The following is a 14,617-nucleotide window of genomic DNA, read 5'->3' on the forward strand; positions in this document are numbered from 1 at the left end:
ACAGAGTCGGCACCAGGCACATCTCCCTGTGTGAGTAATCGGGGTGCCACAGCCAAGAAGGCACTTCCCCTTTTGGAGGTAGCTCCCACAGAAGGACCTGCATGGATGCCCTTAGGGTCTGGGTGGATGTCTATGGGAACAGATGCTCCTTTAGATTCCCAGGGCCTAAACCATGGTTCTTTGTCATGGTCCCAGAGCATTACACATGCGAGCTTTGCCACTCAGAACAAGTCTTGATCGGAGAGGGACTCCCAGAGCTAAACGTCGTGCAGTGGGCAGGAGCCTGCCCCACCAAGAGTGGTTCTGGGGTTGCTTGCATTTCTTGAAGTAAATCTTGGGGAGTGCACAGTGTTCCCCTTATAGGAGGCAAGGGCCGGTGTGCACATAATGCGCATGCCAAAAGCTCGCTCTTGGCATCTTCCATTGCAGCAGTGGTGATGGGAATCCAAGCTGCCTGCCATGTCGGGGCCAGTGGTGTTAAAAAAAGGGCCAAAGCACTAGCATCTGTACCTTACTTTGAAGGCCAGGAGAGGCATTTTGACTTTCTAGAATGGTGGGGAAAAGGGATGCTGCGCAAAAGCCGTCCAAAGATTGCTGGTCAGCGGAAAGAGGTGGGGCCATTGGGGGAACCCCAGGGGCCAAGTCAGGGCTCCAGGTGGTCCAGGCTCGGCCTGCAGGCCTCCGGTTCCCCACCCCCGCCTTTCAGCCTCACGAACGATGCAGGACAGGCTCCCCGCTGCAGCTCGCTTGGAGCCGACTTTGCTGTATTCGCAGCACCAGATCAAGACTGTCCCCCTTGGCAGGGCGTTTAATCAGCTTTCAGCAGCGTATTGAGGTATTTTGTCCACAGTCTACCGGGCCCTCTCTTAATACATGCTCACTATTATAGCTTTTTCCATGTGGTTTTAAATCGCGTGGTGTAGTTCTTACATTTTTACTGTTATCAGTATTTTTAGTTTGCATTTCTATTGCATTTTACATGCTGCTGTCGACTTCCCAGAAAGCTTCAGCTATTGGACGCAACTGAAGTTAGGTAAATAAAAATTGTCAAAGTGGATTGATATTGGAATATACAGGCAGGAAAACGGTCCTGTGTATGGAAGCATCCAATGATTGTGCTGTACCCCAGAGACCCCAGATGCTTTTCCTTGGACAATGGCACTGTGAATTGCTCGTTTTAAACAGTTGCTGGCATGAGGTTCCATTTGGATGCCAGGAAGCATTTCCTGACAGTCAGGACCCCGAGGGTGTGGAACGGGCTTCCACGGGAGGTCGTTGAGGCCCCATCGGTGCGGGTGTTCAAGGACAGGCTGGACGTCCACATGGTGGGCATGTCATCAGCGGATCCGGGGGTTAGACTAGATGGCCCAGGAGGCCCCTTCTGACTCACTATGTTTCTATGAGTCCTACCTTAACTAGAACAGGACAGTGTTGGGGTGGGTTTACCCATTCCTGCACACTGTTGCTCAAGGAATCAACCCCCAAAATGGTTGCAAAACACTCCAGTGTGTTTCAGCTGTTGGGTGGCATAAAAATGTAAGGGGGCGGGGGCAGAGAGAGCCCTGCTGGGGAGCAACCTTACAGGGTGCAGGCTGCCTCCAACTCCCTGCGGTCACGGCACCGGCAGTGTCCAGGACCGTCTGAACTGGTGTGGGCCTTCATGGAGGCCGCACCGTGGGCTGGGTGGCGCCAACCTCCATGCCTAGCGAGCCCACCGGTGTGTCTTGCCCGGGTGCCACGGAGGGGCCACTCCCAAGCAGGCCTGCACCCTATCTGCCACCTCTTGTGCCTCCCTCAGAAGAGGCACTCACAGGGCCTGGGTGTCGATCTCAGCATCTGGGGAGATGGGAATGCACCAAATACTAAACTGACGCATAAGAGCCTTGGTGAACCTCCCAAAGCAGCACAAACCGAGCAGGTTATCCAGGTCGCTTTTCTTCCAGGCCTGATGCCAGGAGCTGGGCTCTCTCCTCTCTCTCAAACCACAGAGCCTGTGGGCAAAAGCACTGCATTTCCAGTGTACGCCCAGCAAACCGCCCACAGCGGAGGAGTCTCTGAGCATGCATGGCGTGGTTTGTGGAACCTGGGCGGCAGACTATTTCTACAAAACCTCCTTTTCATAACCCCCCGCTGGGGGTACCCCTGCAGAGATGGGCAAGCCTCCCTTCATCCGTGCTGTTCTGGTCCTTCCGTATCCTCAGCCTTGCAGTATTGCCAGATTCCCCTCTGTGATCTAGCACCACAATTTTGTGTGTGTGTGTGTGTGTGTGTGTGTGTGTGTGTGTGTGTGTGAGAGAGAGAGAGAGAGCGAGCGAGCGAGCGAGCGAGCGAGCGAGCGAGCAAGCGCAAGCATGCAATTTGAAGGAGAGGTAGCACTTGATGCAGCTGAAAAGATTGGAGACTAGAGCTGGTTAGAAGGCAGATCAGCAGCTCCTGGTAGCTGTTTGAACAATTTGCGGTAGATTGGCCAAGAGTTTCTGACTCCCATTTTTACCAGCAACGGCTAAAAGCCAGTTTTATCTCCCCTCCTAAATTAGGTTGCTCAAAAAAGGGGTTGAAGGAGAAATGTAGGAATAATTGTTTGTATGAAGGAGCTGTTGAGCTTGGTTCTTGGTAGCAGTCACCAGTTCTTGGGCCAAGTGAGTGCATAGGTCCACCCATGCCATTCTCTCCAGAAATTGGTGTCCCCAAATCCCATTAATGATGCATCCTGAATGCAGAAGCAAAGTAGACACTCTTCACAAGGGCAGCCGTGCAGGAGAGGTCCAGCAAAACTCTGCAATACCATCAGAGGGCATTCTCTTTCCCCTGGTCTCCGTCCCCTTGCTTCTCCACTGATAATCTGATTCCTTCGAGTGGACTAAAGCCCTTTGACTGGGACTTACCGCAGGTGCTTTTTTCCCCTGGGAAAGAAACTGAGGTCATGTGGTTCAAGAGCCAAGCAGTCATTTAATAGGCTCTCCTCCCTATTTATTTGCTATATTTATATCCTATTGTTCCTTCTTGCGAGAAACCCAAGGCAGCTTACATAATCTTATATTGCGATTTTATTGCGATTTATAGCCTGCCTTTTTCCTACAGAGGGCTCAAGGCAGCTTACATCTTCTCTCCTCCTCCATCTTATCCCCACAACAACAACCCTGTGAGATAGGTTGGGCTGAGAGGCTGTGACTGGCCCAAAGTCACCCACTTGGCTCCACGGCCAAGCGGGGACTAGAACCCGGATCCTCTGAGTCCCAGTCCCACGCTCTTAACCACTACGCCACACTGAATCTTCCTCTTCTCATTTTATCCTCACAATAACCCTGTGAGGGAAGTTAGGTTGAGAGTCTATGACTGGCCCAAAGTCACTCCGTGAGCATCATGGCTGAGTGGGAAATTGAGCCTGGGTCTCCTGAGGGCCGGTCCAAAGCTCTAACCACTAGGCCACACTGGCCATTGTGTCTAAACTAATTGCCTTCAAGTGAATTTTCAGAGGGCTCACTATTCACCCCTTGCAGCAAAAATACAGACTCTTGTGGCACCTGTAAGAGGAATGCTTTTATTTTAAAGCAAGTGTTTGTGGACAGAGTCTTCTTCACCCAATGCCTGCAGTGATAGCACTGAGCAAAGTGTCCACGAAAGCCTATGCCAGAACAAATGAGTTAGTCTTTAAGGTGACACAAAGCTCCGTGCTGTCCTTAAAGTCAGTCCCTATGATTTAAGAACATCAGAAGAGCTTCCTGGATCAGGTCATGCATCCATCCAGCCCACCCCCCGTCCCTGCAATGGCCAACCAACTGTCTGCTGGGAATCTGCACCCTCCCACCCATGTTCCCCAGCAACTGGCATACACACTGATACGGAGAGGGTGTGTGGCCATCGGGACCAGAAGCCTTTCATTATCTTCCCCTCCATGAAATTCTCCAGTCTCCTTTGAAACCCAACCAAATTGCGAGCTGCACTATTTAAAGGCGCAAATACCGAAGTTCAATTATGTGCTGGAGAAGGAGTCCTTCCTTTGATGTGCCCTGAATCTCAGTGTTATGGGATGACCCCCGCAGGTTCCAGCACTGGGGGAGGCGGATTCAAGCCCCAGCGCGGCAACATTTGTGCTCCAAACCAGCGTTGGGAAGGGCCAGCATGTGGCAGGGTTGTGTGTCGAAGTTCTCGGAGAGCAGCACGCATGGCTTTGCGTTCAGTTGTGTGTTCTGATAGTTGTCCGAATGATGCGGCCAAGTGCGAGCACCTGGTATGACGGTCCCCAGAGCTGTGCCCCCAGGGAGAGTCCAAACATCCTGGTGGCTATGTGGAACCATTTCAAGAAGCTGGTTCCGAGCAGCCATCAGCTCCAGCAGGATCAGCCCTTCTTCAACGGTGATGGGTCGGGCAAGTCTTGGGAAGGCCAGGCCCCATGGGGAAGACAGGAATGCCAGGGGAAGCCCAGGGCAGAGGAAGACAAGCAAGTCCAAACAGGAGAGAGAGTGTTTCTGTAAAGGAAGCCACTGCCTTGAGTTTGCGAGAGCTCAACAGGGCTGTGAAGGACAAAGATGACTTATTTGGGCCTGGAGCCCAGCTGAAGTATTTTCCATTTTAACAGGGAAGATTCGTTTTGTCCCAGCTACTGGGAAAACTGTAGGCAAGCCCCAAGGAAACAGAGACTTGGCTGGGGCGTGGGGTCAGACCGTGCGGGCATCTCTCCTCGTCAAGCGCCCCCAGTTCTGCATCCTTGGGAGGATGGCATCCCGACTCTGCCCTGTCGCTGCCCGTCAGCCCTCATGTGTTCCGCACGCCAGATCTGTCAATCCCTCTGAAGTCAGTGGGACTTCCCAGCCAGGTGTGCATCAGATTGCAGCCTGAGAAAAGCGGAAGAAAGCAAAGGGGAGCGAGGAAAAATAGATGAAGGCAGACTTCATCTGAACGGCACAAGTCTGCTTAAAAGATTAGTCCTGGCATGGGGCAAGAAATGCTTCTGGGGCTCCACTCCAGGCAGTCAAGTGCCACGGGCCCTTTCTGTTGGCCACCGAAGCAGCGTTCATGCAGCAGGGAGAGAGAAGGAACCCCACATACTGCCTTGCTCAAAATGCCTTTCTGGAAGCAGATGCCGGAGCGGGTCTTCCTTATCTGCTGAACTGGTCAGTCTTTTCCCCTCACCACTACCTGACCTGGACTGTGTCTGATTTTCAGCATTTACACACACATACACACACACACACCAAGTATGTGAAGGACATTCTTCCAGGTGTGTGTGTGTGTATACTGGGGAGGGGAGGAAGCAGAGAGAGAAGCTGCGTCATGGGAAGAGGCGAGCCGCTCACTGGCTGTGTGCTATTCATCCAGAGGGCATTTCAAACAGCGGGCCCACCGGAGAGAAAGCCTTTCAGCCCAGTTTCCGGGCTGCAGTGCCTGGGAATCTGCACTAAAAATCTTTGTTTGCTGTTCTCGCAGCCAGGAGGAAATGGGTTTTGTATTTGGCTACACGCTCCGCTCTGCCTCCCACGCGCTCTGTTCTTTTGTTGCCGGAGGGCCGCGCCACACGGAGGGTCCGGGTATTTACGCACTCACCTTGGAACGCTGTCCGTGGTTGCAGCCTCGGCAGCTGCCTTGTCGTGGTCCCCAAAGGCCACGCCGCTCGGCCAGCGCTCACGAGCCCCAGGGGCGAGGCCTGGGCAGGTTGGCGCAAGGCTAGGAATTGCCCTTCTGGGGTGGCAGCTCAAGTCGGAGCTTTGGAACTGCAGCCATTCCGAGACGGCTGCAGATGGACACGTCTAGACCACCTCAGTGCCTGGGTTCCTGAGAATGCACGAAGAGCCATCCTGGCTCAGCACAGTGGCCAACTGCAAGTCCTCCTGCCCGCAAGGAGGATACGGGGACTTCCGTCTTCTCCCATAGTCCCCAACAACGGAGAGATGTGTTCATTCTGGGAGCCCCAAATTCCATCCAGTTGCAAGTGCGGAAGGAAATTCACTGAGTACAGGAGTTTCGTGATCCAGGGCTTCCTGTGTCATTGCACCAGGTGCCTCCTACCCATTTTAGCTGAGGGTCTTTACCTTGGAGATGTGGTGAGTCAGGGCAACAAGCTGGAGGAGTGCAAAATTATGTTGTGGTGTGGAGAAAATAGACACTTTCCCCCCTCTCCCCTAATCCTAGAACCCAGAGTCATCCCATGAAAGTTTCATGACAATCAAAGGAAGAACGTCTCTGCCCACTACAGAGTCAAATGATGGAATACATTTCTGTGATGTAATGAGGATCACCCGTTGAGACAGTTGTAAACGGGGATTGGGCAAGTTAATTGGAGGAGAAGGCTATCCATGGCTTCTAGTCCTCATGGTTATATACTTCCCCCAGGATTAGGGCAGTGTGCACAGGTACACCATTTGCTTGGAGACCTGGGTGGGAGGGTGGCCGTGTGCTCTTGTCCTCTTTGTGGGATCCTGTGGCCAACCGGTTGGCCACCGTGTGACCAGAAGGCTGGCCAAGAGGGACTCTGGGTCCCCTTGGCAGTTCTCTGTACCGGGAGAAAGGAGCTCTGCCTGTGCTGGAAGAAGCAGCCTTGGGCATCTCCCCTGCTCATCTGAAGGGATTGCTGATTGAAATGACAGCAGGGATCCTGCCAGTGGGTGAAACCTGGGGCCTCCTGCAGGAATCCCGGGCAGCTCTGTTCTGCCCGTGGGAAGAGGCTTCCTGCACCCCTGGTCTGGTACGCACCCTGCTTCCCATGGTGTATTCGAGATGTATTCACGCAGCCTGCAGGTAGGGCCGGTTTTCTCAGCGTTGCTTTGCAACAGCTAGCAAACGGGGCCACTGGCTCTGTTCCTTGAAGCAGCGCATCACTGTCATGGCATGTAGGCAGTGATAGTTGAGCTTCCGTGAATTTGTGTGACCTGCTTCGGCAGCCAGGGCCACATCTTGTACCCATGAGTTCCACAGGTCGACCACGTGCCATGCAAAGGAATTCTCCCTTCCCTCTCTTGACTCTCCTACCAATTACTTTCAAGGTGTGACCCTGCCAGGTTTCCAGGGTCTTCCAGAAAGGAGAAAAACCTCCCTTTCCACTTCATCTGCCCCATGCAGAATTATATACATTTTGATTATATGTAACCCCACCTTGTTGGCTTTCCCCCCTCGTAAACGCAAGAAGCCCAGCTGCTTTAGCCTTTTCAGACCCCTGAGGGTTTCAGTCGCCTTTTTCTGCACCTTTTGCGGCTCTCAAATGCCCATTTTAGAATGCAGCAGCTTTGTTCTGTGCCCACCAGGATGGGTGATGTGAGCCGTCCTGTGTTGCACTGGGGTGAGCTAGAGGCAGGCATCAGGGGAACGGGAAGAGAGAAGGTCTGCCTTTGCAGCAGAGGAGTCGGGCAGGGTGGCGTCTTGCCCCCCGACCCCCCAGGTCATATGAAGTCCCTGCAGGGGCTCAAGTCTGCAAAGCCAGGTCCTCCCTAGCCTGAGCCACAACCACAGGGCTGCTCTCCAGCCGAGTCACCGCAGCCTCCGCGGCTGGCCAGAGCCCATCGTCCGAGCCGGGCTGCCGCCTGCGAGGCGTGGTGGTTGGAAACGGCCGTCGCATTGCACTCGCCAGCGATCGAGACACGCCGCTCCCTCTCTCTGCCCGCATCCTGCTTCCTTCCCCGCTTCTCGGAGGCTTGTTTTGGAAATATTTCCGAGTGAGTCAGTAATAATCCTGCGCGCACTTCTCCCCTCTCGGGAGTTGCAGTTCGTGCAGAGGAGACACTTGCTCCCAATCCAGCTAAATTGCTATTGACTTGCGTTCTGTGCGCGCCACAAACATTTCACTCAGCCATCGCCAGCAGGGCCGGCGATCTCCTGCCAGGGGTAACTTGGGAGGCCAGCTGTGTGGGACTGCATTTCCTGCTCTTCCCCATCGATCAAAGAATTAAACTGACAGAAGGGAAATTTTCATCCCAGGCTGAGGCTGGGATGGGGGAAGCGAGCGAGCCTTGGGCCGAGGGGATGCAGCGCTGATGGAAAGCTTAGGAGGTCATGGGGGGGTGGGCTGTCACAGCCCCCTGCTTCCTGTATCAGTGGAGATGTGAGCAAATGCAGCCACAAGTGCTTTATTTCAAACTTGGGGGGGGGGTGTTTTTCCTTCTCCCTGCACAAGAAGTGAGGCCAATAGGAAGAAGTATTTTCCTTTTGTTATTTTTTATTTTTAACAAAACAAAGAAGCACAAAAGAACAACATCAGCAGACAGGCACAGAGTAATGCTCTGAGATGCATCAAACTGTTCTTGAAAGTATTACTAATAGTATGTATGTATAGACATATGGGGACAAATATTCGAAGTCCCTGTTCCACATCCCTAATATAGGTTGAGGTAGGATGACCAAAGGGTGGAAAGAGTGTGGAGAAAAAAATTGCCGCTGGAAACACGTTCTCCTGCCCGTGTGTTGCGAGGTCTTCAGGTCTGCATATTTCAGTCCTCATTTTAGTCTCTCTCTCTCTCCCAAGCTCTCTCTCAACAACCCCACCTCAAAATGTAACATCAGTGTGCAACATTTAGGATGGACGGACATTTCTTTTAGGTTCACACATCATGCAAGTGCATCTCCTGGTCCCAGGAGATCATATTCTCTGGAACTGACCACCAATCCCCAAACTGGTGTTCCTGCTCAAAAGCCACGTTGCTATTTCACGCTTTTCTCGGGGGGAGAGGCAGAGTGCGCATTTTGGGGACACTTCTTTGGAAAAAGGGGGCATTTTTTCCTTTTTTCAAAAAATGCAAGCTTTCCCCTTTTCAAAGAAATGGGGAGAGGGTGCAAATGCACACAGAAAGGAGGCAATCCAAGCCCCAGGCTGGTGTTCAGACATTCGAGGGGGAGTGAAATCATTTGCTTGCCCCATCCCTGTGCAATGTACCTCAGAATATGCCATTGAGCAGAATGGGACGGAACGTGCTTATGCAGTGGACGATGTGCCGCCATCCTAAAAGGCTGTACTAAGTCACAGGAGGCCCGTCCCAGGCCCTGCCCAATTCTCGAGCTTCCCTTCCAGATTAGGTTCGTCAGCCAAGAGCTGGCCTTGAACAAAGAATCATCGAACAATAGAGCTGGAAGGGACCGAGGCCACTGAGTGCAACCCCCTGCTCAGTGCGGGTCTCCAAGTTAAAGCATCTCTCTCAGGTGGGCTTCACCTTGGGATGCATCCGAAAGGTGCGGGCTGCCGCAATGTGCAGGGACAGCAAGGCCCGTGACTGGGATGGCGCCTTTGCTCATCAGACCTGCAGGCTGTTCCTCTCGGAGCCGCCATGGGGCACGGGAGCGATTCGGAGAGTCCGGCTTCCTGCAGCTGCCATCCTCGTGTGTCGATTGGCCCAAGTTATGCTGCTGGCGCTAAAAGCGAAAGAGAAGTTCAGCCCACCCTTCGCATTTATCGCCTGGCAGACGTGCTTTCCAGAAAGCTGGGCTGCCTCCAGCAGCAGCCGCCGCAGGAAAGTGCCAGGCCAAGGGTGTGACTTAGACCATGCCCTGGACTCGTTCGCAGGACCGCGATTGGCCACGCCTGCCATCTGCAGAGACGTCATTCTGGAAAGTAAACCTCCGCTCTAAAGAGGAGTTCATTGAGGGCTGTGGTTCTATTTATAGTCTCCTCTTTCTCCTGCAGGGAGCCCAGTGAAGGTTACATACTCCTCTTCCTCTCTTATTTAGGCTCACAACAACCCTACAAGGTAGGCTAGGCTGTCAGTGAGCTTCATGGCTGAGGAGAGACCAGACCTTCGATCTCCTGAGTCCCGGGCCAACATTCTAGTTGCTATTCCATGCACACTTTCTAGGGTACAATCTCTTCAGGGATTAAAAGCAAGGCTGTGCATGACTTGGGCTCCCTAAAAAAACTGTGTGTGTTTTTTTTTTTCCTTATGAACTCAAAGTGGCTTCAAAGTGGCTTATATCCTTGGACTCATAGAATGGTAGAGTTGGAAGAGGCCATGAAGGCCATCAAAGCCCAACCCCCTGCTGTTGCAGGGCAGATGGGTGTCCTGGATCAGCTACTCAGATGACTATCCAGTTCCTTTTTGAATGTCTCCAGGGTGGGAGAGCCCACCGCCTCTCCAGGCAGCTGGTCCCACTGTCTCATTGCTCTGGCAGTGAGGAAGCTTTTCCTTCTCCTCCTCCTGCTCTCAGTCTTATCTTCGCAACATCCACCCTGTGAGGTAGGCTTGGCTGAGAGCCCACCGTCACTCAGTTGGCTCCATGGCACAGCAGGGACTAGAACCCAGGTTGCCTGAGTCCCGGTCGTGTGTTCTTAGCCACTACACCACCCTGGATGTCTCCAACCTGCATTTGTATGCAAGCTTTGAACCACCCTGCCTGTTTTTCTTCATTCCATCCTTTTCCTCTGGCTATAGGAAGGGGCAAAGAGCTGAGCAGAATACGCAGCTTCAGCCCTCATATCTCTGGTCACTGGGAATCCCGTTCAGTCCATTTCTTGCTTCTAATATTTTAGCAGGTGCTTCCTACACATTTTCGTGTTATCGGAACTCCTCGCACAAAGAACAAAAGCCAACGTTCTCCAGAATCCGACTTCCGCAGCTTCCCAAACCATGGCATGCATGCAACCCTAGATAAACTAAAAAATAAAATCCCAGCACGCTGGAGTGCATCCAGGCCACAGTGTGTGATGGAGGCGGTGCAAACACCGGAGCTGGAGTGGGGAACCCACAGCCTGCCTGCGGCCCACCCAGGCCGTTGATGCCCCACCTCAGTCCAGTCTCTGCCACTGCACTGCCAAAAGCCTCTGCCCCCCACCCTGCAGCAATCCTGCCAGACGCAAGGCTCGTGGGGTGCACGTGCCTCGCACCCCAACAGGGTCGGGTCTCTGCAGCTTCCCTGCAGCTGTCGAGCCCTCCAAACAGCAGCAGGGAAGGTTCTCGGAAGAACATTTCTGCTGGGAAGCCCACGGCTCGCTCTTTGCATGCCTGGTGTCGTCATCCCCCCGCCCAAATTGCTGGGATTATTAACGGTGGGCTGTAGCTCCAGAGAATAGGTGCGGTGAATTTGTAGGGCAGCGCCTACGTTCCCCACAAGAGAAAATCCAAAGTTATCTGTGTGATACCGCCAAGTCATCCTTCCCCAACCTGTTGCGTTGGACTGCAACTCCCATGCTGGTCAGGGAATGCTGGGAGTTGTCATCCAAAACACCAGCCTGGGGAAAGCTGCTGTCACCGTTTTTCCCAGCAGGGCAAATAGGGAGGGAGGGAGGGAGGGAGGGGGCTTTTAATCGAAGGGGAATATGAAGCACACTGCGATGTTGATCAGATTTTTAAAAATACCTGTCGCAAGAGAGAGAGCGAGCCTGACACTTGCACCTAATTTGACTCACAGAGTTAGATCTGCGTGCTCAATGGCCAGGCACTGGGCTTTGCAGCCATGGCTGGGATGCCTTTTGGGGGAGGTGAGGAGAGGCTAAAAGCACCCCCTCCCCGAGCAGCAGAATCGCTGCCCCTTCTGGGGCAGAGAAACAAGCCTGGGGCATCCTTGCTTTTTCCCCTGGATGCCTCTTCAGCTGACCAAGCGCAAAGGAAAGGCGTAGTGAGCGGAAGAGCAGAGAGGGGCTGAGCAGACCTCTTCTAACTCAAGGGCAGCAGTCTCCAAAAGTTGGCATTCCCCCGAGTACCTTTTCAGCAAAAGCAAATGCCGCATGCCACACTCCTGCCTCGCTCTTGCCAAAACGTGCCAATCCCTCCCCCCCCCACCAAGTTTTGGATCTTGGTTCTGAAAACAGAACGCCGCCATGCCAGGGGGCGGGAGAGGAGCGTTCCTGTCACTTTCCTGCCCACCCCTCCCCTTCCATCTCCCGCGACATTCATAAAAGTACAAGAGCAGAAGTACGGCTGGCCCTGGCATTCTGTCAAGGAATTAATTGAAAAATAAAATCATTAGATGGGGGGACTCCAGAAATGCAAAATTGTTTGATCGAAGATGGAGGAGGCGGATGTGGCAGGGTGGGGTGGGGGGGGGCTGGATAGCACAGCTTTTGTCAGGTTAATTTCTCCTGTATTGATGTTTTGTGACATTTACTTGTTGTTTATCTTTGGAAGCAGCTGTAATGTTGGAAGAAAACGCAGCAGCTTTCTTCCCCATGTTTATTTTACAACCTTTCCCAGAGTCCTGCATGTACATTTATTTGTTTGTTTGAGCAGGGTGTTTTGATGGCTGAGATCGGGCTTTGAACAGCTGTTCTCCACATGGAAAGCTGCTTTTTGAAATGCAGGGAAATGTAAGAGGACAGCATGGCGAGGGAGGGAGTTCATCCCCCCCCCCCCCGAACTTCAAGCACGTCACAATCACAGTGGGCTTCCCTAATTCACTTGAGACTTGGTTGAGCCTTGTAAATAATCAATGAGGAAAGTATATCAACTTATATTGTTGTATAGTTCAAAAAAACCCACTTGACTCTTTTCTTGGAGCCCGTCTCCCCCGGAACTGCGGGGGGAGGTGTTGTGATGTTATGGAATGTTAATAAACATTCGCAGTCTCTGCAGGGGAAGAAAGATCAGTAGTGGGATGTACACAGAATCTGCAAAATGTGAAAAAATATGGGGAGGGGCTAAAGAAGGGGAGATGTTCTGAGCTGTGGACCGAGAAACGGGGTAAAGAAAAGTGTGTGGAGACAGACTGAAGAGGCAGGAAGCAAAAGTCAGAGGAGCCAAGGGCTGAGGAAGAGAGGAAGGCATGAGGCGCTGGGGAAAAGTGGGTTTGTGTTTGATGGGAGGAAGAGGAGGAGGAAATTCTGGGCCAGGGATCGTGGGGAAAGGAGCAAAAGACATGATGTTAACTTTATTCATTAAAGTTAAACTTTATTCATTAAGTTAACATCATTAAGTTAACAACATAAAAGAGCAACAGCTTTGACTGGTTAGGGGTGCAGGGCATGTTTAGACAAACACCCTACAACTCCCAGCATGCCCCAGTTAGCTATGCTGGGAGTTGGTAGGACTTGTTTCTGTCCAAACATGCATTGGAGCCTAAATTACTTTTCAAAGGGTTCTGGATCATGATTCCAGTCAGGTGTCGATATTAATGTCTCAAGTTCAGGTGAGAGGAGATTCAGAATGTTTAGACTATCCTGGCTTGCATGTGTCTGTTCAGGTTTCTAGGCCTCATGGTGGCTGTGAAGATATTTCCCAGTGTCTGAAGCCATATAGCTGAGCTGGTATGGGCCCCACTGTCTTTCCTTATGACTAACAAGAGCAGAATACCAAGAAGCAAATACCTTTCCTGAGATTGTCTTTAAGCTGAATTTGTATGCAAGTGGGATCATATATATAAAAAGCCATCCGGAGACTCCACTAGGAGTAGAGGGGTGGCATATAAATGCAAAAGTAAATAAATAAAGGGCATGCAAGGTCAAACGAGAGGTTTGCTCTGCACTGCCGCAGTCAGTCCGGAGGCCCGCTGGTGGGGGAGCTTCCCAGCTTTTCCTTCATTAATGTTTTTCACCTAAGACAGCAGACGACTGATTGAATCTTGAGTTGTTCCAAGCCAAGCATGGCACCTGTCGCCAACCTTCAGCCTCTCCCTTGAAAGGGAATTCAAGTCTGCAGAGTAAACATGCATGCAGATCAGGGCTCACCTGCCTAATGCTATGCAAGCAGCAAAATTCTTCCATCTATAATGGCTTTGTTTTAGCAAAGAATCGGACCGAGTCATAAGAATCCCATGTGGTGTAGTGACTAGGAGTGCTGGACTAGGACTCCAGAAGCCCGGGTTGAAATCCCCACTGGGGAGTGAAGCCCACTGAGCAGGTTTGGGACCACGGCCAAGTCACAGCCTCACCGGCCTCCGAAGACTCTTGCGGAGGGCAGAGCAGGGTGCCTCAAGGAGCCCCTATGCCGCCTTGGCCTTCTTGGAGGAGAAGGCTGGGTAGACTCCTAACCAAGAAATAAGTAGCAGTTAAAAGAAACCGGACAGCCACCTGAGCGGGGTGGTGTAACGTGGTGTCCTGCAACAGCAGGGGGCTGGACTCGATGGCCTTCATGACCCCTTCCGACTCTACTGTCCCATGATTCTGGGAATTTTCCTGAGTTGTCCACTGGCCATCCAGAAAAGCCACTGGTGTAGGGCAAAAGCCCCACATGGATCCCTCGGTAACCCTGGCTTTGCTTCCAGGCACCCCAAAATACCAGCACTCCTGAAATGCAGGGCCACTTGAAGGATTGGGCCGATGATCCAGGTCAAGCCAAACAAGGGAGAGTCCTTCTCACTGTGCCCCAGGATGTGACAGGGGCTGTTAAATGGCTGGGTGGAGGAGGAGAAATCGGTAGCAGATGCCAGCCACAGTAGCTCCATGAGAGCCTTCATGTTCAGGGCAGTGTAGCATCGCGTGCATGAAAGATGGCTGGATCGAGCCGTCCCTGGGCCACAGTCCATCTTCCTCAGCCACTGTGGAAAATAGCACGGGCCTTCATCCCGGTGACCTAACTTCCCGGTGCCCCAACTGTCTCACGCCACGCAACCCGCGTGCCTGAGCAGCCCAGCTGCACGAACAGCCAGGTGTGGGCCATCCCTGTGACGGCGACATCTGTCCTTGCCCTGGGAAGAACACTCGTGTGGGAAGGAATCTGCCAGGGCGACCCTCCTGCCTCAGTTCCCCTGGTGTTAGCGGCCCCTCCGACTG

The 14,617-nt window shown here is 52.6% G+C and overlaps 1 protein-coding gene across 1 annotated transcript in view; it reads left to right on the forward strand.

The window, feature by feature from the left end:
• RBM19 (RNA binding motif protein 19) overlaps nucleotides 1-14,617 on the forward strand; it is a 95,691-nt gene that overhangs the window by 66,292 nt on the left and 14,782 nt on the right. The window lies entirely within an intron of this gene.

The sequence above is a fragment of the Varanus komodoensis genome, unplaced genomic scaffold (assembly GCF_004798865.1).
Source record: "Varanus komodoensis strain SLA01 unplaced genomic scaffold, ASM479886v1 scaffold56, whole genome shotgun sequence".
NCBI lineage: Eukaryota > Metazoa > Chordata > Lepidosauria > Squamata > Varanidae > Varanus > Varanus komodoensis.